Source organism: Triticum dicoccoides, chromosome 7B (assembly GCF_002162155.2).
Source record: "Triticum dicoccoides isolate Atlit2015 ecotype Zavitan chromosome 7B, WEW_v2.0, whole genome shotgun sequence".
NCBI lineage: Eukaryota > Viridiplantae > Streptophyta > Magnoliopsida > Poales > Poaceae > Triticum > Triticum dicoccoides.
Genome location: NC_041393.1, coordinates 427,741,261 through 427,762,661, shown reverse-complemented (window position 1 = coordinate 427,762,661; position 21,401 = coordinate 427,741,261).

The following is a 21,401-nucleotide window of genomic DNA, read 5'->3' as shown; positions in this document are numbered from 1 at the left end:
TATCAGAAAGCAATCAAATCATCATAGTGTAGAAAATCATGAAGGTAAATTGAAACTGAAGACAAACCAAATGCAAAGTCATTGCAATATAACGCCATGAGTGAAAACACTTCAAACAGAGAAATTTGGTGCTGGCGTTACCCACCGTATAGGAAGTATTAGACCCAGACACGGCGCACAAATCATGGCGCTCCGAAGTCAAATTCCATGTTAATGTATTCACACTCAGAGTGTAAGTCTTCATTGATTGAAGATATACATTACTTTGTGTGTTGCACATCTAAGTCATCAACATGCATAAGTGTTAGGATGTGTGCCTGATCACAGGACATTAGAGGATTCCAAGATATTTAGCTCACACCGTAACTTGCAGAACCTTTTCTCATCCAAGGGCTTTGTGAAGATATCTGCCAGTTGCTCTTCAGTGTTGACATGAATGATATCGATATCTTTCTTCATGACATGATCTCTGAGAAAGTGATGACGAATTTCAATGTGCTTTGTCTTGGAGTGCTGGACTGGATTGTTGGCTATCTTGATGGCACTCTCGTTGTCACAGAAGAGAGGTACTTGTTTCAGGTTGATGCCATAGTCCTTGAGAGTTTGCTTCATCCATAGAAGCTGAGCACAATAGGATCCAGCAGCAATGTATTTAGATTCAGCAGTTGAGAGTGATACACAATTCTGCTTCTTTGAAGACCAACAGACAAGTGATCGACCAAGAAAATGACATGTGCCCGATGTAGACTTGCGACCACTTTGTCACCAGCATAATCAGCATCCAAGAATCCAACCAAATCAAATTTTGAGCCCTTGGGATACCATAATCCGAGTGTTGGGGTGTAAGCCAAATATCAAAGAATTCGCTTCACAGCTAAGTGGTGTGATTCCTTTGGTGCCGCTTGGAATCGAGCACACATGCAAACACTAACCATAATATCTGGCCTAGATGCACATAGATAAAGTAAAGAACCAATCATGGAGCGGTATACCTTTTGATCAAACTCTTTACCATTGTCGTCGGGACCAAGATGGTGTTTGGCTGGCATTGGCGTCGTGTAGCCTTTGCAGTCTTCCATTCCAAACTTCTTCAGACAATCTTTGAGGTATTTTTCTTGAGATATGAAGATGCCATTTCTTTGCTGTCAAATTTGAAGACCAAGGAAGAACTTCAGCTCACCCATCATGGACATCTGGTATTGCTCTTGCATCATGTACCCAAACTCATCACTATACTTCTGGTTGGTGCAGCCGAAGATTATGTCATCCACATATATTTGGCACACAAACAGTTCACCATCATATGTCTTCATGAAGAGTGTGGGATCGAGGGATCCTGGTTTGAAGCCTTTGCTCTTCAGGAAGTCTTTGATCGTATCATACCATGCACGAGGAGCTTGTTTGAGGCCATACAGTGCTTTGTTTAGCTTGTACACCATGTCAGGATGTTTTGGATCTTCAAAGCCAGGTGGTTGAGCGACATATACTTCTTCTTCAATCTTGCCATTTAGAAATGCACTCTTCACATCTATTTGATATAGCAAGATGTTGTGATGATTAGCGTAGGCTAGCAGTATGCGAATAGCTTCAAGCCTAGCAACAGGAGCAAATGTTTCATCGAAGTCAATTCCTTCAACTTGAGTATATCCTTGAGCCACAAGACGTGCTTTGTTTCTGACGACTTGACCATGCTCATCTTGCTTGTTTCGATATATCCATTTTGTTCCAATAATGTTATGTTTGCGAGGGTCAGGTCGCTTGACAAGTTCCCAAACATTATTCAGCTTGAACTATTGAAGTTCTTCTTGCATGGCTTGAATCCATTCAGGTTTCATAAAAGCTTCAGCAACTTTCTTGGGTTCTGATATTGACACAAATGAAAAGTGCCCACAGAAGTTTGCTAGCTGTGTTGCTCTTGACTGAGTGAGTGGACCAGGTGCATTGATTCTGTCAATTATCTTCTCTATTTGAACTTCATTTGCAACACGAGGATGAATAGGACGAAGACTTTGCTCTTGCTGATCATTGTCATCATTGGAAGGATTGTCTTCGGTATGAGCATTGTCTTCAGGTTGGCTTGGGGCAGAAATGATAAGTTCCTCTTCAGGTTGTGCTTCAGAAGGCATGATTTCGCCAGTTCCCATCAGCTTGATAGATTCACTTGGAGAAGCTTCATCTAGTGTACTTGGCAGGAGTTCTCTTTGTGAACCATTAGTTTCATCAAATTTCACATCCACAATTTCGACGATCTTATAGAGATAGAGGTTGAAGACTTTGTAGGAGTGTGAGTCCTTTCCATAGCCAAGCATGAAGCCTTCATGGGCCTTAGGTGCAAATTTTGACTCGTGATGGGGATCCTTGATCCAGCATCTAGCTCTAAATACTCTGAAGTAACTGACGTTTGGCTTCTTGCCAGTAAGGAGCTCATAGGATGTTTTGTTCAGAAGCTTATGGATGTACACACGGTTGATGATGTGACAGGCTGTATCAATAGCTTCAGGCCAGAACTTTCTTGGTGTCTTGTATTCATCTAGCATTGTTCGAGCCATTTCAATGAGGGTTCTGTTTTTGCGCTCAACGACGCCATTTTGCTGAGGTGTGTATGGAGCAGAGAACTCATGAGTGATTCCCATTGTATCCAGATACAGATCAAGTCCTGTGTTCTTGAATTCAGTGCCATTATCACTTCTGATATGCTTGATCTTCACGCCATAATTGTTCATTGCTCGATTAGCGAAGCGTCTGAAGACATCTTGCACTTCAGTCTTGTAAAGAATTATATGAACCCATGTGTATCTTGAGTAGTCATCAACAATGACGAAGCCATAGAGACAGGCAGTTGTTGTGAGGGTGGAGTAGTGAGTAGGTCCAAATAAGTCCATGTTTAACAGCTCGAAGGGTTGAGATGTTGTCATGATTGTCTTCGAGGGGTGCTTTGCCCTTGTCATCTTTCCAGCTTCACAGGCACCACACAGATGATCCTTCTTGAACTTGACATCTTCGATGCCAATGACATGCTTCTTCTTGACAAGTGAGTGTAAGTTCCTCATGCCAGCATGTCCTAGCCTTCGATGCCAGAGCCAGCATTCCGAAGCTTTTGTGAGAAGACATACGGCAAGCTGTGGACCTGGTGAGAAATCTACCATGTATAGATCATCTTTTCGATACCCTTCAAAGACTAGAGATTTGTCAGATTCCATTAGTACAAGGCAGCGATATTTTCCAAATAGCACACATGTTCAAGTCACAAAGCATTGAGACAGACATTAAGTTGAAACCAAGGGATTCAACAAGCATCACTTTATCCATGTGTTGATCCTTTGAGATTGCAACTCTACCTAGACCCAATACCTTGCTTTTAGCAGTGTCAGCAAATGTGATGTGACTCTTGTCGGATGGACGTAAGGTTGAGTCCATGAGAAGACTTCGATCACCAGTCATATGATTAGTGCATCCACTGTCCATTATCCATTCTGAAGCTTTTGGTGATGTACCCTACAGTGCAGTTAGGAGGATAGGCTTCACAAGAGTGTTGTGAAGCATAAGCATTTGACACATATAGGGATTGTCACAGCTTATATCAAAGTTAGGACATATAGTATGACTGATAAGCGATTCAGATGTGAAGTATATAGAATGACATTTTATCATGTGTCCTAAATGTGTTTTAGGTCCCCAACAATAGTATTGGACGCCATTGATTGCTGGCTGGAGACGTTTTTTGCAAAGAGAGTTAGTTCTTCTTTGCCACCCACATCTTCAGGGGTGGCTTAGAAGCAATGAGTCTAAGTGCAGCATCTGAGAATTTTGGCTTTGGAGCCCTAGCAAATAGCCTTGCAGGAGATGAATGATAGTCATATGAATAAGCAGAAAAGTTCTTAGTCCTATGAACATAGCAGTTCGAAGACACACGCTCATATTCATAAGTCTGAGCATGATTTCCCTGCAAAACATTGGCGTTAGGGTGACTCAGGTGAGTCCTGTATCTGTATGAAGCCTTTGGACCATATGAAGCTATAGGTCTGGGGTTTGTCTTCTTCCTTGGTGGTGTCATGACGACATTCACAGGAAGATTCTCAATGTACTTCTTAGGTACCCAGATCTTCTTCATAGGTGGTCCATTCCTGTAGTTAGTACCAATGTACCTGGCAAACACTTCACCATTCTGATTTTTGAACAGCTTATAGTTTGCATCAAAGGATTCATCAATGATAATGGGATTAGCACAGGTAAAGCTAGATAAGGTAGATGGATCTACTGAAGGTTCCTTTGCAGCAACCCATGTGGTTTTGGGGTACTGCTCAGGCTTCCAGTACGATCCATCAACATTCATTTTCCTCTCGAACCCAACACCCTCTTTCCTAGGGTTTCGGTTCAGAATCTGCTTTTTGAGGACATCGCAGAGTGTCTGATGTCCCTTCAAACTTTTGTACATCCCTGTTTCAAGCAATGTCTTCAACATAGCATTTTCATCAGCAATAGCAGTGGTATCCTCCGCAGAGGGGTTAGTAACCACATCAGTAGGTGAAGACAATGAAACAGTAGCAGTAGTGGAACATTCATCAACAGATGTAGTGTTATCACGCTCAATGCATTTTAGACATGGTGGTTCAAATCCATCCTGAGCGGGACTGATCTGTTGAGCGCGAAGTGACTCATTCACTTTTTGAATATCTTCATGAGCCGCTCTCAATTTCTCAAGCTCTTGTTTCCTTTGAAGATAATCATAGGAGAGCCTTTCATAAGTAGTTGAGAGCGTTTCATGAAGACCTTCAAGTTCTTGGTACTTAGCATGAAGATTTTTTATGTCTTCAACTAAGGACTGTGAACGTGTCATTTCCGCGTCCAACAGATCATCGCTTTTGTCTAACAGTTTTTGAGTATGTTCCATAGCCTTTTGTTGTTCAGTTGGAATTTTAGCAAGTGTTTTGTAGCTTGGTTTGGATTCACAATCAGAGTCATCTTCACTTGATGTTTGAAAGTAAGCATCGCGTGATTTTACCTTGGCACCACGTGCCATGAAGCAGTAGGTGGGAGTAGGATCGTCTTCGACATCAGCTTCAGCGTTGGTGTGGAAGTCATTATCTTCAATGTTGAAGATGGACTTGGCAACATAGGCTGTGGCTAGAGCCAGACTTGCTACGCCAGGGTCAGACTCCTCTCCAGACTCCACCTCCGCCTCCTTAGAAGCAGACTCCTCCTCTGAATGCATTTCCTTGCCAACAAAAGCACGAGCCTTGCCAGATGAGCTCTTCTTGTATGATGAAGACTTGGAAGAAGACTTAGAAGAAGACTTAGAGGATTTCTTCTTCTTCTTGTCATCAGAATCATACTCCTTGCTCTTCTTCTTCTTCTTCTCATTATCCCACAGTGGACACTCAGATATGTAGTGACCAGGTTTCTTGCACTTGTGGCAGGTTCTCTTCTTGTGGTCATGGGTGGAAGCTTCATCATTCCTTGAGCTAGATCGTGAAGACTTTCTGAAGCCTTTCTTCTTGGTGAATTTCTGAAACTTCTTCACTAGCATCGCAAGCTCTTTTCCAATGTCTTCAGGATCTTCAGAACTGCAGTCAGATTCTTCTTCAGATGAGGAAACAACTTTTGCCTTCAAAGCGCGAGTTCGGCCATAGTTTGGGCCATAGATATCTCTCTTCTCAGAAAGCTGGAACTCATGTGTGTTGAGCCTATCAAGTATGTCAGACGGATCGAGTGACTTGAAGTCAGGACGTTATTGTATCATGAGGGCAAGGGTGTCAAAGGAGCTGTCGAGTGATCTCAGTAGTGTCTTGACGATTTCATGCTTGGTAATCTCAGTCGCGGCAAGAGCTTGAAGTTCATTTGTGATATCAGTGAGGCGATCGAATGTGAGCTGGACATTTTCATTGCCGTTTCTCTTGAAGCGGTTGAAGAGATTGCGAAGAACACTGATTCTTTGATCTCTCTGGGTTGATACGCCTTCGTTGACCTTGGATAGCCAGTCCCAGACTAGCTTTGACGTTTCCAGAGCACTCACACGACCATACTATCCTTTGGTCAGATGACCACACATAATGTTCTTGGCAGTAGAGTCTAGTTGAATGAACTTCTTGACATCAGCAGGGGTGACACCTTCACCAGTTTTGGGAACGCCGTTCTTGACGACATACCAGAGGTCGACATCAATGGCTTCAAGATGCATACGCATCTTATTCTTCCAGTAGGGATATTCAGTTCCATCGAAAACGGGGCAAGCAGCGGAGACTTTGATTATCCCTGCAGTCGACATAGCTAAACTCCAGGTGGTTAAACCGAATCACACAGAACAAGGGAGTACCTTGCTCTGATACCAATTGAAAGTGCTAGTATCGACTAGAGGGGGCGTGAATAGGCGATTTTTATGAAAGTCTTCAAAACTTGGAAGTTTCGAAGACAAACAATGGAAATGACCTAGTTGATATGCAGCGGAAGATAAACTACCATAAGCAAGCCATAGTCAAGTATGCAATGATGTGAAAGTACAGGACTAATAGCAGCTAAGTAGTAAGGATCAGGATGGAAGATAGTATGAAGCCAATCAACAGTAGTAGTCAAGCAATGAAGTCAAACAGATACACTGATAGGCAATGACTTCACGAAGACAAACTTAAGTAAAGGATGGAAAGGGATAGAACCAGTCGCTTGTTGAAGACACAGGTTTTATTGGACCAGTTCTAGTTGCTGTGACAACTGTACGTATGGTTAGGGAGGCTGAGATTTAACTCAGAAGACCGTGTCTTCACCTTATTCCCCTTGAGCTAAGGACACCCAGTCCTCCCCAATCACTCTGGTAAGTCTTCAAGGAACCTTCACAGACTTCGTTCACCGGCAATCCACTATGACTCTTGGATGCTCAGAACGCGACGCCTAACCGGCTGGAGGATTCACAGTCCTCAAGTGTAATAAGTCTTCAGGTCACACAAACAGAAAGACTTCAGTGATGCCTAACACTCTTTGGCTCTGGGTGTTTGGGCTTTGTCCTCGCAAGGATTTCTCTCTCTCAAATGCTTCGAGGTGGGTTTCTCTCAAACGACAAAAGCCGTGCACAAACTCTGAGCAGCCACCAATTTATGGTGTATGGGGTGGGCTATTTATAGCCACAAGGCAACCCGACCTGATTTGTCCGAAATGACCCTAGGTCACTAAGGAACTGACACGTGTTCCAACGGTCAGATTTGAAACACACGCGGCAACTTTACTTGGGCTACAAGCAAAGCTGACTCATCCAGCTCTAGATAAGATTTGCTCTCATTGTCTTCGCTCGAAGACATAGGATTTGGGTTGAGCATCACTTTAGTCACTCTGACTTAGTTCACTTGGACCCCACTTAACAGTACGGTGGTTCCTATGACTCAACAAAGAAGAAAAGGAAACAACGAAACCACACAGTCTTCACGCTCCATAGTCTTCACGTAATGTCTTCTCATGTCATAGTCTTCAATTTGAATATCTTCTCATACCACCATTGTCTTCAATGTCTTCATACATTTTTAGGGGTCATCTCCGGTAGGTAAACCGAATCAATGAGGGACACTACCTGCGTTATCCTGCAATTCTCACAAACGCATTAGTCCCTCAACCAACTTTGTCGTCAATACTCCAAAACCAACTAGGGGTGGCACTAGATGCACTTGCAATATCTATTGATCACTATGAAGAACTTGAAAGACGAAAGAACCAAGATTTTGCCCTCAACTACGAGGGGAGGTAAGGAACTGCCATCTAGCTCTGCACTAGATTCTCCTTCTGTTATTAGTAAGCTTGCAACACCTAAACCTGCTACTGCTATGAATTCTGATATGTCGCATGTTATTGATGATGCCACTTCTGCTATGCACGATACTTGTGATGAAACTACTTCTGTGCGTGATACTACTTTGCCATTAGGTGAATTTCTTGATGAACAACTTGGTAGGGCTAGAGAGAATGAAATTATTGAAGATGCTATTATTGATGATAGTGATGATGAAGGTTCTCCTAATGATTATGAATTGTCAGTTGTTCATGAGGGTTATGTTATGGAAGAGGAAGCTGCTAGAGCTATCTTTGCGTGTAAAGATAGATATGATCTTAAGAAATTATTAGCTAAATGGAAGCAGCAGTCTCTTAATGCTAAAATGAAACCTAACCCTGCTTTTGCTACTTCACCTATCTGTGTTACAAATAAGGATTATGAATTCTTGGTTGATCCTGAAATTATTACTTTAGTTGAATCCGATCCTTTTTATGGCCATGAATCTGAAACTGTTGTGGCACATCTTACCAAGTTGAATGAGATAGCTACCCAGTTTACTCATGATGATAAATCTCGCTATTATTATATCCTTAAGATATTTCCGTTCTCGTTAAAGGGTGATGCTAAGACTTGGTATAATTCTCTTGCTCCTGGTTGTGTGCGTAGTCCCCAGGATATGATTTATTACTTCTCTGCTAAATATTTCCCTTCTCATAAGAAACAAGCTGCCTTACGGGAAATATATAATTTTGTGCAAATCAAAGAAGAGAGTCTCCCACAAGCTTGGGGGAGGCTTCTCCGGTTACTTAATGCTTTACCTGATCATCCTCTTAAGAAAAATGAAATACTTGATATCTTTTATAATGTACTAACCGATGCTTCCAAGGACTACTTGGATAGTTGTGCTAGTTGTGTTTTCAGGGAAAGAACAGTTGACGAAGCTGAATTGCTATTGAATAATATGTTGACTAATGAAAATAATTGGACTCTTCCCGAGCCAATTCCTGAACCAATTGAGCCAACTCCTGAGCCTATTCCTAAACCCACTCCGAAGAAGAGAGGTGTTTTATTTCTCAGTCCTGAAGATATGCAAGAGGTAAAGAAATCAATGAAATAAAAAGGTATGAAAGCTGAAGATGTTAAGAATTTACCACCTATTGAAGAAATAAATGGTCTTAATATACCGCCTATTGAAGAACCACATTGTCTTGATAACCCGACACAGGTAGTAAAGGTAAATTATCTCTATAGATATGATAAAGTTGAAATCCCCTCTACTAAATTTCATAGCCCATGCTTAGATGAATTTGATGACTTTATGGCTAGACAAGAAAGTTTTAATGCTTATGTTGGTAGAGAGTTAAAGAATAATGCTTTCGAGATAGGACGCGTGAGCGATAATATGGCTAGAGTTAAAGGTGAACTCAAACTCGTTAGCAAATATGCTTCTATGGTTGCTACTCAAGCTGAGCAAGTACTTAAAGCTCAAAATAATTTGCTTGATGAATTAAATAATAAACCTGACTTTGCTGTTAGAGTGGCTACTAGAACTGGTAGAATGACTCAGGAACCTTTGTATCCCGAAGGCCACCCTAAGAGAATCGAGCAAGATTCTCAGAGAAATAATTTAGAGGCACCTAGTTCTTCTAAAAAGAAGAAAAAAAACGATAGAACTTTGCATGCTTCTAGTAAACCTACTATAGACACACCTGAGAATCCCAATGATATTTCTATCTCTGATGCTGAAACACAATTAGGTGATGAACATGAACCTGGTGACAATGTTAATGATAATATTCATCTGGATGCTCGACCTAGCAAAAACAATGATGTAGAGATTGAACCTGCTGCTGATCTTGATAACCCACAATCAAAGAATCAACGTTATGATAAGAGAGATTTTGTTGCTAGGAAGCACGGTAAAGAAAGAGAACCATGGGTTCAGAAACCCATGCCCTTTCCTCCTAAACCATCCAAGACAAAGGATGATGAGGATTTTGAGCGCTTTGCTGAAATGATTAGACCTATTTTCTTACGTATGCGCTTAACTGATATGCTCAATGTAAATCCTTATGCTAAATATATGAAGGATATCATTACAAACAAAAGAAAGATAACGGAAGCTGAAATTTCCACCATGCTTGCTAATTACACTTTTAAGTGTGGAATACCAAAGAAACTTGGAGATCCGGGGGTACCAACTATACCATGCTCCATTAAAAGAAATTATGTTAGAACTGCTTTATGTGATCTTGGAGCCGGTGTTAGTGTTATGCCTCTCTCTTTATATCGTAGACTTGAATTGAGTAAGTTGACACCTACTGAAATATCTTTGCAAATGACTGATAAATCAACTGCTATACATGTCGTTATTTGTGAGGATGTGCCTGTTGTGGTTGCAAATGTCACTATCTTAATGGACATTGTTATTCTTGATATTCCCAAGGACGATAGTATGTCGATTATCCTTGGTAGACCCTTTTTGAATACTGCAGGGGCCGTTATTGATTGCAACAAAGGCAATGTCACTTTTCATGTTAATGGTAATGAGCATACGGTACACTTTCCGAGGAAACAATCTCAGGTCCATAGCATCAATTCTATTGGAAAAGTTCCAACTATCATTATTGGAGGTTTTAAATTTCCTCTCCCTACTGTCAAGAAAAAGTATGATATTCTTATTGTTGGGGATTTTCATATCCCCGTTGAGGTAACTTAGTGTTATTCGAAATTTCTCCGGTTCCATGTTATTCGGAATGAGTTTGTTAACAAGACTTGATCAACCTTGTTAGTGGATTCATTTTGATGATCATGAGATGGATGAAACTAGAAGGCACAACCTTCTGTACCCTCTTTTTACTTTCTGTTATTTAGAATAAATAAAGCAAAAATAGTATTATTTGTCTGTTTTCTGAATTATCCGTGCAATAAAAAATATCCCGAAAATAAAAGTGCTCCAAATGCCCTGCAAATTTAGTATGATTTTTTATGGAATATTTCAGGATTTTAGGCACTAAAATCACTGCAGGAGGGGCAAGCACCAGGCCACAAGAGTGGAGGGCGCGCCCACCTACCCTGGGCGCGCCCCCTGTCTCGTGGGCCCCTGGTGGGCCCCTCCAGTTATGCCAGCACCCACACACTCCATCTTCTTCCCAAAAAAATCCCCATCCAGCTCAAGCACGAGTTCTAGCTCATTTTGCTGCGATTTTCGATCTCCTTGCTCAAAGCTCCATTCACGAAACTGCTTTGGGAAATTGTTGCTTGGTATGTGACTCCTCCATTGGTCCAATTAGTTTTTGTTCTAGTGCTTTATTCATTGAAATTTTTTGCCGCATAGGTGACCATGTTCTTGAGCTTGTATGTTAAATCTATGAGGTCCCAAGCAATTCTAATGCATGATATATACGGAATACATGCCTACATTACATTGATGAATTGGAGCTAGTTCTGTGTCACCCTGTGTTATAGCTATTACATGAGGAATCGCATCCGACATAATTATCCATCACTGATCCATTGCCTACGAGCTTTTCACATCTTGTGCTTCGCTTATTTACTTTTCTGTTGCTATTGTTACAATCACTACAAAACCCCAAAACATTACTTTTGTTACCGTTACCTTTATTATCATACTACTTTGCTACTAAATACTTTGTTGCAGATACTAAGTTATCCACGTGTGGTTGAATTGACAACTCAACTGCTAATACTCAAGAATATTCTTTGGCTCCCCTTGTGTCGAATCAATAATTTTGGGTTGAGTACTATACCCTCAAAAGCTGTTGCGATCCCCTACACTTGTGGGTTATCAATACGTACTAGCAAACGCTCACCAGTACTAGTAGTTCATTGGTTGGTTTCAATTTTTGATTCAGTTGCTGTGCTGCTACTGTCCAATATTTGCGTGTGGTTGTTTCTAGAGTAAAAAAGGAGATACCCCTACTTATGTTACTCCCACTACGCCTAGCCTAAGGTTAGTAGGTGACCTTGCACTTGGCTCTTCGCCTCTATAGGAAGTCGATGGTTCTGCAGTAGTACTTCTTGCAATCTGACACCAAATGAACTGCTGCACGTCCACCGCTTGTAAGCAAAAGTTTCTCCTCGTGCTGCGAGCCACCACGCACGCGTTGGCGAGGGAGAAAGCGTAGTAAGAAAGCTTCTTGTCGTTAAGCGAGTTGACGGGACACATCAAAGTTATTTAGTACGTACTAATATGTCTCCGTCTTATCTACTTTTCCAAATACTTTTGCCCTAGTTTTGGACTCTAACTTGCATGATTTGAATGAAACTAACCCGGACTGACGCTGTTTTCAGCAGAATTGCCATGGTGTTATCTTTGTGCAGAACCAGAAGTTCTCAGAATGACCCAGAAATCCACGGAGATTATTTTTGGAAAATATAAAAAATACTGGCGAAAGAATCAAGGCCACGGGGCTCACACCCTGTCCAGGAGGGTGGGGGGCGCGCCCCCTCCCCCTGGGCACGGCCCCTGCCTCGTGGGCCCGCTGGACGTCCACCAACCTCAACTCCAACTCCATATATTTGCTTTCACGGAGAAAAAAAATCAGAGATAAAGTTTCATCGCGTTTTACGATACGGAGCCGCCGCCAAGCCCTAATCTCTCTCGGGAGGGCTGACCTGGAGTCCGTTCGGGGTTCCAGAGAGGGGGATTCGTCGCCGTCGTCATAATCAACCATCCTCCATGACCAATTTCATGATGCTCACCGCCGTGTGTGAGTAATTCCATTGTAGGCTTGCTGGACGGTGATGGGTTGGATGAGATTTACCATGTAATCAAGTTAGTTTTGTTAGGGTTTGATCCCTAGTATCCACTATGTTCTGAGATTGATGTTGCTATGACTTTGCTATGCTTAATGCTTGTCACTAGGGCCCGATTGCCATGATTTCAGATCTGAACCTATTATGTTTTCATGAATATATGTGAGTTCTTGATCCTATCTTGCAAGTCTATAGTCACCTATTATGTGTTATGATCCGACAACCCCGAAGTGACAATAATCGGGATACTTCTCGGTGATGACCGTAGTTTGAGGAGTTCATGTATTCACTATGTGTTAATGATTTGGTCCGGTACTCTATTAAAAGGAGGCCTTAATATCCCTTAGTTTCCATTAGGACCCCGCTGCCATGGGAGGGTAGGACAAAAGATGTCATGCAAGTTCTTTTCCATAAGCACGTATGACTATATTCGGAATACATGCCTACATTACATTGATGAACTGGAGCTAGTTCTGTGTCACCCTATGTTATAACTATTACATGAGGAATCACATCCCACATAATTATCCATCACTGATCCAATGCCTACAAGCTTTTCACATATTGTGCTTTGCTTATTTACTTTACCGTTGCTACTGTTACAATTACTACAAAACTGCTATCGTTACTCTTGCCACTGTTACCATTACTATCATACTACTTTGCTACTAAATACTTTGCTGCAGATACTAAGTTATCCAGGTGTGGTTGAATTGACAACTCAACTGCTAATACTTGAGAATATTCTTTGGCTCCCCTTGTGCCGAATCAATAAATTTGGGTTGAATACTCTACCCTCGAAAACTGTTGTGATCCCCTATACTTGTGGGTTATCAAGACTATTTTCTCGCGCCGTTGCCGGGGAGCATAGCTTTATTCTTTGAGTCACTTGGGATTTATATCTGCTGATCACTATGAGGAACTTGAAAGACGAAAGAACTAAGATTTTTCCCTCAACTACGAGGGGAGATAAGTAACAGGCATCTAGCTATGCACTAGATTCTCCTTCTGTTTTGAGTAAGCTTGCGACACCTAAACCTGCTACTGCTATGAATTCTGATATGTCGCATGTTATTGATGATGCCACTTCTGCTATGCATGATACTTATGATGAAACTATTTCTATGCTTAATACTATTGTGCCATTAGGTGAATATCTTGATGAACAACGTGCTAGGGTTAGAGAGAATGAAATTATTGAAGATAGTGATGATGAAGGTTCTCCCCCTAAGTATGAATTGCCTATTGTTCCTGAGGGTTATGTTATGGATGAAGAAACTACTAGAGATCTTCTTGCTTGCAATGATAGATCTGATCTTAAGAAGTTACTAGCTAAAATTAGATAGAAAACTATGAATGCTAGAATGAAGTATGCCCTGCTTTTGCTACCTCACCTATTTTTGTTACTGATAAGGATTATGAATTCTCTATCGATCCTGAGATAATTACTTTGGTTGAATCTGGTCCTTTTTATGGCAATGAATCTGAAACTGTTGTGGCACATCTTACTAAGTTAAATGATATAGCCACCCTATTCACTAATGATGAGAAGTCTCGCTATTATTATATCCTTAAGATATTTCTGTTCTCATTAAAGGGTGATGCTAAAACTTGGTTTAATTCTCTTGATCCTGGTTGTGTGCGTAGTCCCTAGGATATGATTTATTACTTCTCTGCTAAATATCTCCCTGCTCATAAGAAACAAGCTTCCTTGAGGGAAATATATAACTTTGTGCAAATTGAAGAAGAGAGTCTCCCACAAGCTTGGGGGAGGCTTCTCCGGTTACTTAATGCTTTGCCTGATCATCCTCTTAAGAAAAATGAAATACTTGATATCTTTTATAATGGACTAACTGATGCTTCCAAGGACCACTTGGATAGTTGTGTTGGTTGTGTTTTTAGGGAAAGAACAGTCGACCAAGCTGAATTGCTACTGAATAATATGTTGACTAATGAAAATAATTGGACTCTTCTTGAGCAAATTCCTGAGCCAATTGAGCCAACTCCTAAGCCTATTCCTAAACCAACTCCGAAGAAGAGGGGTGTTCTGTTTCTCAGTCCAGAAGATATGCAAGAGGCAAAGAAATCAATGAAAGAAAAAGGTATTAAAGCTGAAGATGTTAAGAATTTACCTCCTGATGAAGAAATACATGGTCTTAATCTACCTCTTATTGAAGAAACACATTGTCTTGATAACCCGACATAGGTAGTAAAGGTAAATTCTCTCTATAGATATGGTAAGGTTGAAATCCCGTCTACTAAATTTCCTAACCAATGTTTGGATGAATTTGATGACTTTATGGCTAGACAAGAAAGTTTTAATGCTTATGTTGGTAGAGGATTAAAGAGTAATGCTTACATGATTGGACACTTGAGTGATTATATGGCTAGAGTCAAAGGTGAACTTAAACTCATTAGTAAATATGCTTCTATGGTTACCACTCAAGCGGAGCAAGTACTTAAGGCTCAAAGTGATTTGCTCGATGAATTAAATAATAAGCATGACTTTGCTGTTAGAGTGGCCACTAGAACTAGTAGAATGACTCAGGAACCTTTGTATCCTAAAGGCCACCCTAAGAGAATTGAGCAAGATTCTCAGAAAAATAAAGTAGATGCACCTAGTCCTTCTAAAAAGAAGAATGAGGGATCGAAGAAGGTGAGAGTGTCTAGAGGGGGGAGTGATTAGACTACTCGACAAGATAAAAATTCTGTCTTTTATCAAGGACAGATTTTGGCAGATTTTGCATAACACACAAGTCAAGTAGCACACTACACATGCAATTCTAGAGTATGGGCAGCGGAAAGTAAATTGCACAAGTAGTAAAGAGAAGTGGAGAAGATCAAACGCAATTTGGAGACGCAATGATTTTTCCCGTGGTTCCGATAGGTGGCGCTATCGTACATCCACGTTGATGGCGACTTCAACCCACGGAGGGTAACGGCTACGAGAGTCCACGGAGGGCTCCACCCATGAAGGGTCCACGAAGAAGCAACCTTGTCTATTCCATCATGGCCTACGCCCACGGAGGGCTAGCCTTACTCGGGGTAGATCTTCACGAAGTAGGCGATCTCCTTGCCCTTACAAACTTCTTGGTTCAACTCCACATCTCGACGACGGAGGCTCCCAAGCGACACCTAACCAATCTAGGAGGCACCACCCTCCAAAAGGTAATAGATGTTGTAGATGATGATGAACTCCTTGCTCTTGTGCTTCAAATGATAATCTCCCCAACACTCAACTCTCCTCACTGATTTGGCTGTGGTGGAAGAAAGGATTGAGTGGAAAGCAACTTGGGAAGGCTAGAGATCAAGCTTCATATGGTGGGAGTGGAGCAACTTGATCTCAACACAAGGGTAGGTAGTTCTCTTCTCAGAAATGTAAGGTAGGAGTGGTAGTTCTTTCTGATGGCTCTCTCCACGAATGAAGAGGGGGTGGAGGGGTATAAATAGCCTCCACACAAAATCCAACCGTTACACACATTTGAGCAATCTCGGTGGGACCGAAGTGGACAACTCGGTGAGACCGATAGTTCAAATAATGTGAACGTTGGGATTTTCGGTGGGACCGAATATACAATCTCGGTTAGTCCGATTCGTGCAATGACAAGAGCATGCCAGTTTCGGTGGGACCGACTTCATCATCTTGGTGACACCGATTTGATGACAGAAGGTTACAGAAACTTGGCAACTCATGTTTCGGTGAGACCGAGTTCAGAATCGGAAAATCCGAGTTTACTAGGGTTTGGCTTATGGCTGAGGTGGTTCATCTCGGTGTGACTGAGTTTGGAATATCGGTGGGACCGAGACTACTTATGAGTGTATATGGCAGTGAAAGTTGCTGATAGTTTAGGAGATGTATCACTAAGCACTTGAGCAACCAGATCATCATCATAACCTCATCCCCTTTTAATAGTATTGGCTTTTCCTATGGACTCAATGTGATCTTGGATCACTAAACCAAAAATGGAGTCTTGAGCTTTTGCCAATGCTTGCCTTAGCATTTTGAGGGGTCCACTTCTTTAGTCCTTTTGCCATGCCAATGTGATTGAATTTCCTGAAACATACTTGATAAAAGCATTAGTCCAACCACAAAGTATGTTGTCATTAATTACCAAAACCACCCGGGGAGCAAATGTGCTTTCAATCTCCCCCTTTTTGGTAATTGATGGCAACACACTAAACAAGACATCAAAGCTTATTGAAAGAAAGACAGAATTATCACGAAAGCTTTGACAAACATGTAGTACACAGGCTCCCCCTACAAGTGTGCAAGATTTTCATAAATTATGGTTTTGGACTACCACAAGCACACAAGAGAGATAAGCAAGATGTGCTACATGCAGCTTGGCTATATGCATCAGAGCAGATGAAAAGAAGTGAGTGATAATGCATATGTGCATGGTGATTTCTTGCAAACAAGTATTCACAAGCAAGTCACCATCATGCACATTCTGCAAAGTGCATATACTTACCTTGAGGTTCCTTGGCATTGTACCTGAAGAGATAAACTTGGGAAAACAAGGTTAGATAACACAAGAGTATTTCTTCAACCAACTGCAAGAACATCAAGAGTACCAAGCCAGGGATGACATGTATAAAGAGTGTCTCATATTGAGCACAAGCTTGAATCAGCAAACATGTCTCCGAAACTAAAAGATTTTCAATGAACTCTGAGAGATTTTGCTTTCCATAAGATATCAATTGTGAAGATTCCTCTCCCTTTGAGTTCTCTCAGATCAAGGGGTTTGATGGAAAGAGCAAAATCAAAAGAATGATGCCAAATGAGAATGACGCCAATTGTAATGTCCAATGTGAAACACGGCAAGAAATTCTCTTATAAGGAAAAACACAGCAAAGCTTTGATGTGATTCTCTCCCCCTTAAGGTAAGATTGCTCTTCTTCTCCCCCTAAATCTTCTCTTCTCCCCCTAAGTCTTCTCCCCCTTTGACATCAAGTGCCGAAAAGGACAGCAAACTAGGAAGGTCAGGGAAGATGGAAAGAAAGAAGTGGGATCCTTAAGAATCACAACAGGGCAAAAAGGAACATGCATAGAGAATCATTGAGTGGAGCTGCAGAAGATGATATCCTGGAAGAAATAAATCGGTGACACCGAATTAAGATGGATCGGTGGGTCCGAAAGTCAGGGACTTAGGGTAGATCCTTTTCGGTTAGACCGAAATATTTAAATCGGTGACGCCGAGTTTAATTCCAAGGAAATACAGAAATAATTCAGCTCACTTTGCGAGGAATGTTTCAAAGGATTTGCAATGAATTTGTGAATGATTTTCGAGGAATTGATCAGAGCCAGAAGGATATTCACAAAGACAGAAGAATAGAAATGAAAAAGATTCCTAGATGAAGTTTTTTTTAATGAAAACTCTAGATAAAGGTCGGCGACAAGGTCACCTATGTTTGAGTATATTGACTTAGGAGTCGAATGAGGACATTTGATCATAGGTCATACTCATCATTTAAGCTCAAAATGGGGTTGCCATTTTTCGATTAAGCATTCGATGTGATCACATCTTATGAAGCTGCTTGTACTCATGACTTTGAGCAAAGCTCCTTAAAGATGTGAAGAACATACCTTGGGCTTGTTGTTGCTTTGCTCATGTAGGTAAACTTGATGTAGGTGCTCATTGAATGTGAAGTTGGAGCGCCATTTCCACTTGTGTAGTTCATCTTCCTACATGGGTTAGGCAAGCAAGGAAATACTCAAGGATATCCAAGATGACAAGAGTGAAATACTAGATGTATAAGATGTCAAAAATGATATGTGGAATTTTGTTCCTTGAACTCAACATCCCAAAGGGCTAGATACTTGGTCAATGACAAGATTACTCATGATTTGAGTGTGTGGTAATCTTGTGGAATGTAGATCATCCAAGTACCTGCAAGGAGTTAGATGCAATACAAGGAGGCAAATGTGTCCAAGACATATGATCACCATCATAAGAGAAATATCAAGGATTAGTCAAGTGGGCTCATGCCTTGCATGCATCAATGGAGTTCTCACTCCAAGTTTGAAGCATCAATGATGTTCAACTCACTTCTTAAGCGACAAAACACCTTCTCATCAAGAGGTTTTGTAAAGATATCAGCGAGTTGTTTGTCAGTACGAACATGCTTAAGATTGATGTCACCCTTGGCAATGTGATCACGAATGAAATGGTGACGAACTTCAATATGTTTCGTTCGAGAGTGTTGCACAGGATTGTGTCCAATTTTAATCGCACTCTCATTGTCACAAAGCAAGGGAACATGTCTCACATGTATCCCATAATCCTTAAGCGTTTGTGTCATCCATAGCAATTGAGCACAACACGAACCAGCAGCAATATATTCCGCTTCGGCAGTGGATAATGATACCGAATTTTGTTTCTTGGAGGACCAAGATACAAGGGATCGACCAAGGAATTGACACGTACCCGAAGTTGACTTTCTATCAACCCTGTCACCGGCATAGTCCGAGTCGGAATAGCCAACAAGGTCGAAAGAGGCCCTCTTAGGATACCAAATGCCAAAGTTTGGTGTGTGTATCAAATATCTCACAATCCTTTTAACAGCTTTAAGATGACATTCTTTAGGGGCTGCTTGATGTCGAGCACACATGCATACACTCAACATTATGTCAGGACGAGAAGCACAAAGATATAGTAGAGAACCAATCATAGATCGGTAAACCCTTTGATCAACGGGTTCTCCATCCTTTGTCAAGTCATTATGTCCACTTGTAGGCATGGGGGTTCTCATACCTTTGCTTTCTTGCATGTTGAACTTCTTGAAGAGGTCCTTGGTGTACTTTGTTTGTGAGACAAAGGTACCCTCCTTAGATTGCTTGATTTGCAACCCAAGGAAGAATTTGAGTTCACTCATCATGGACATCTCATACTTCTCCGACATGAGCTTTCCAAACTTCTTGCTAAAATGAGGGTTAGTTGAAACAAAGATAATATCATCAACATATATTTGGCACACAAATAGTTCACCATTAACCCTTTTCGTGAACAACGTTGAGTCTATCTTTCCAATCTCAAAGCCTTTTTCAAGAAGAAAGCTAGTCAAGCATTTGTACCAAGCTCTAGGAGCTTGTTTAAGACCATAAAGAGCTTTGTGCAACTTGTAAACATGATTAGGCTTTTTGGGATTCACAAATCCGGGAGGTTGTTTCACAAATACTTCCTCCTCAATTTCACCATTTAGGAAAGCACTTTTGATATCCATTTGATAGAGAGTAATATCATGGTGATTGGCATAAGCAAGAAGAATGCGAATGGACTCAAGTCTAGCAACGGGGGCATAGGTCTCACCATAGTCCATACCTTCGACTTGTGTGTAACCTTGAGCTACGAGACGAGCCTTGTTGCGGATGACTTGTCCATCTTCATCTTGCTTGTTCCGAAACACCCATTTGGTTCCAATGACGTTTTGATCATCCTTGGGCTTCTCTACCAAAGTCCATACCTTGTTCCTCTCGAAGTTGTGTAGTTCTTCGTGCATAGCGTTCACCCAATCCGGGTCTTCAAGTGCTTCTTCTACCTTCATAGGTTCAATACTAGAGATAAATGAGTAATGCTCACAAAAGTTAGCTAAGTGAGTTTTAGAGCGAGTAATTCTCCCGGAGTTGATGTCGTTCATCATTTGTTCCACGGGATGATTTTTCTTGACTCTTGCTCGGACTCGGGATAGCTTTTGTTGAGGTTGTGGCTGAGCTTCCTCATCATCTTCATCTTCCTCTTCTTCTTCTTCATTGTTGTTGGTGTTGTCTTGAGGCGGTGGAGAAGGAGGTTGTGGTGGATCTTCTTGTTGCACTTCCTCATCTTGGTGAGTTCCACTTGTGGAGGCCTCCATGTTGCCTTGAGGTTCATCTCGCCGTGAGGTAGGGGGCTCCACATATGTAGATGAGGTACTCTCCTTCACTTCCATGGGACGGATCTTTCCAATAGATAAATCTTGGATAGCTTCCGATGGGTCCTTGTCTCCTACATCAATAGGCATTTGCTCTACTTGCGAGCCATTAGATTCATCAAACTTCACGTCTACCGTCTCTTCAACCTTTCGGGTGAAATTATTGTAGACACGGTAGGTGTGGGAGTTTGATCCATAACCAAGAAAAAAGCCTTCATGAGTTTTAGGAGCAAATTTAGACCGACGATGCTTATCAAGGATATAGAATTTCGAACCAAAGACACGAAAGTATCCCACTTGGGGTTTGTTACCGGTGAGGAGCTCGTATGATGTCTTGCCGAGGAGCTTATGAAGATAAAGCCTGTTGATAGCATGACAAGCTGTCTCGACCGCTTCCCCCCAAAAATGCTTCGGTGTCTTGTATTCATCAAGCATCGTTCTCGCCATCTCTATGAGCGTTCGGTTCTTCCTCTCAACAACTCCATTTTGTTGAGGAGTGTACGTAGCCGAGAACTCATGTAGAATCCCTTCCTCATCGAGAAAAGAGTCTACATTGGCGTTCTTGAACTCCGTTCCATTGTCACTCCAAACTTTCTTGATCTTCACCTAAAATTAATTTTGGGCCTTTTTGGCAAAGGTTTTGAAGATTCTCTGAACCTGCGATTTGTCATCAAGGAAAAATACCCACGTAAATCTGGAATAATCATCAACTATAACTAGACCAAAGGAGTTACCACCAAGGCTTTTGTAAGCATTGGGACCAAAGAGATCCATATGAAGAAGCTCAAGCGGTCTCCTTGTGGTCATGATGTTCTTCACGGGATGACTTCCACCTACTTGTTTCCTGCTTGACAAGCACTACAAAGTCTATCTTTGTCAAAGAAAACATCTTTAACGCCAAGAATATGATCACCTTTGATCAGCTTGTCTAGATTACGCATACCAACATGTCCAAGCCTTCTAT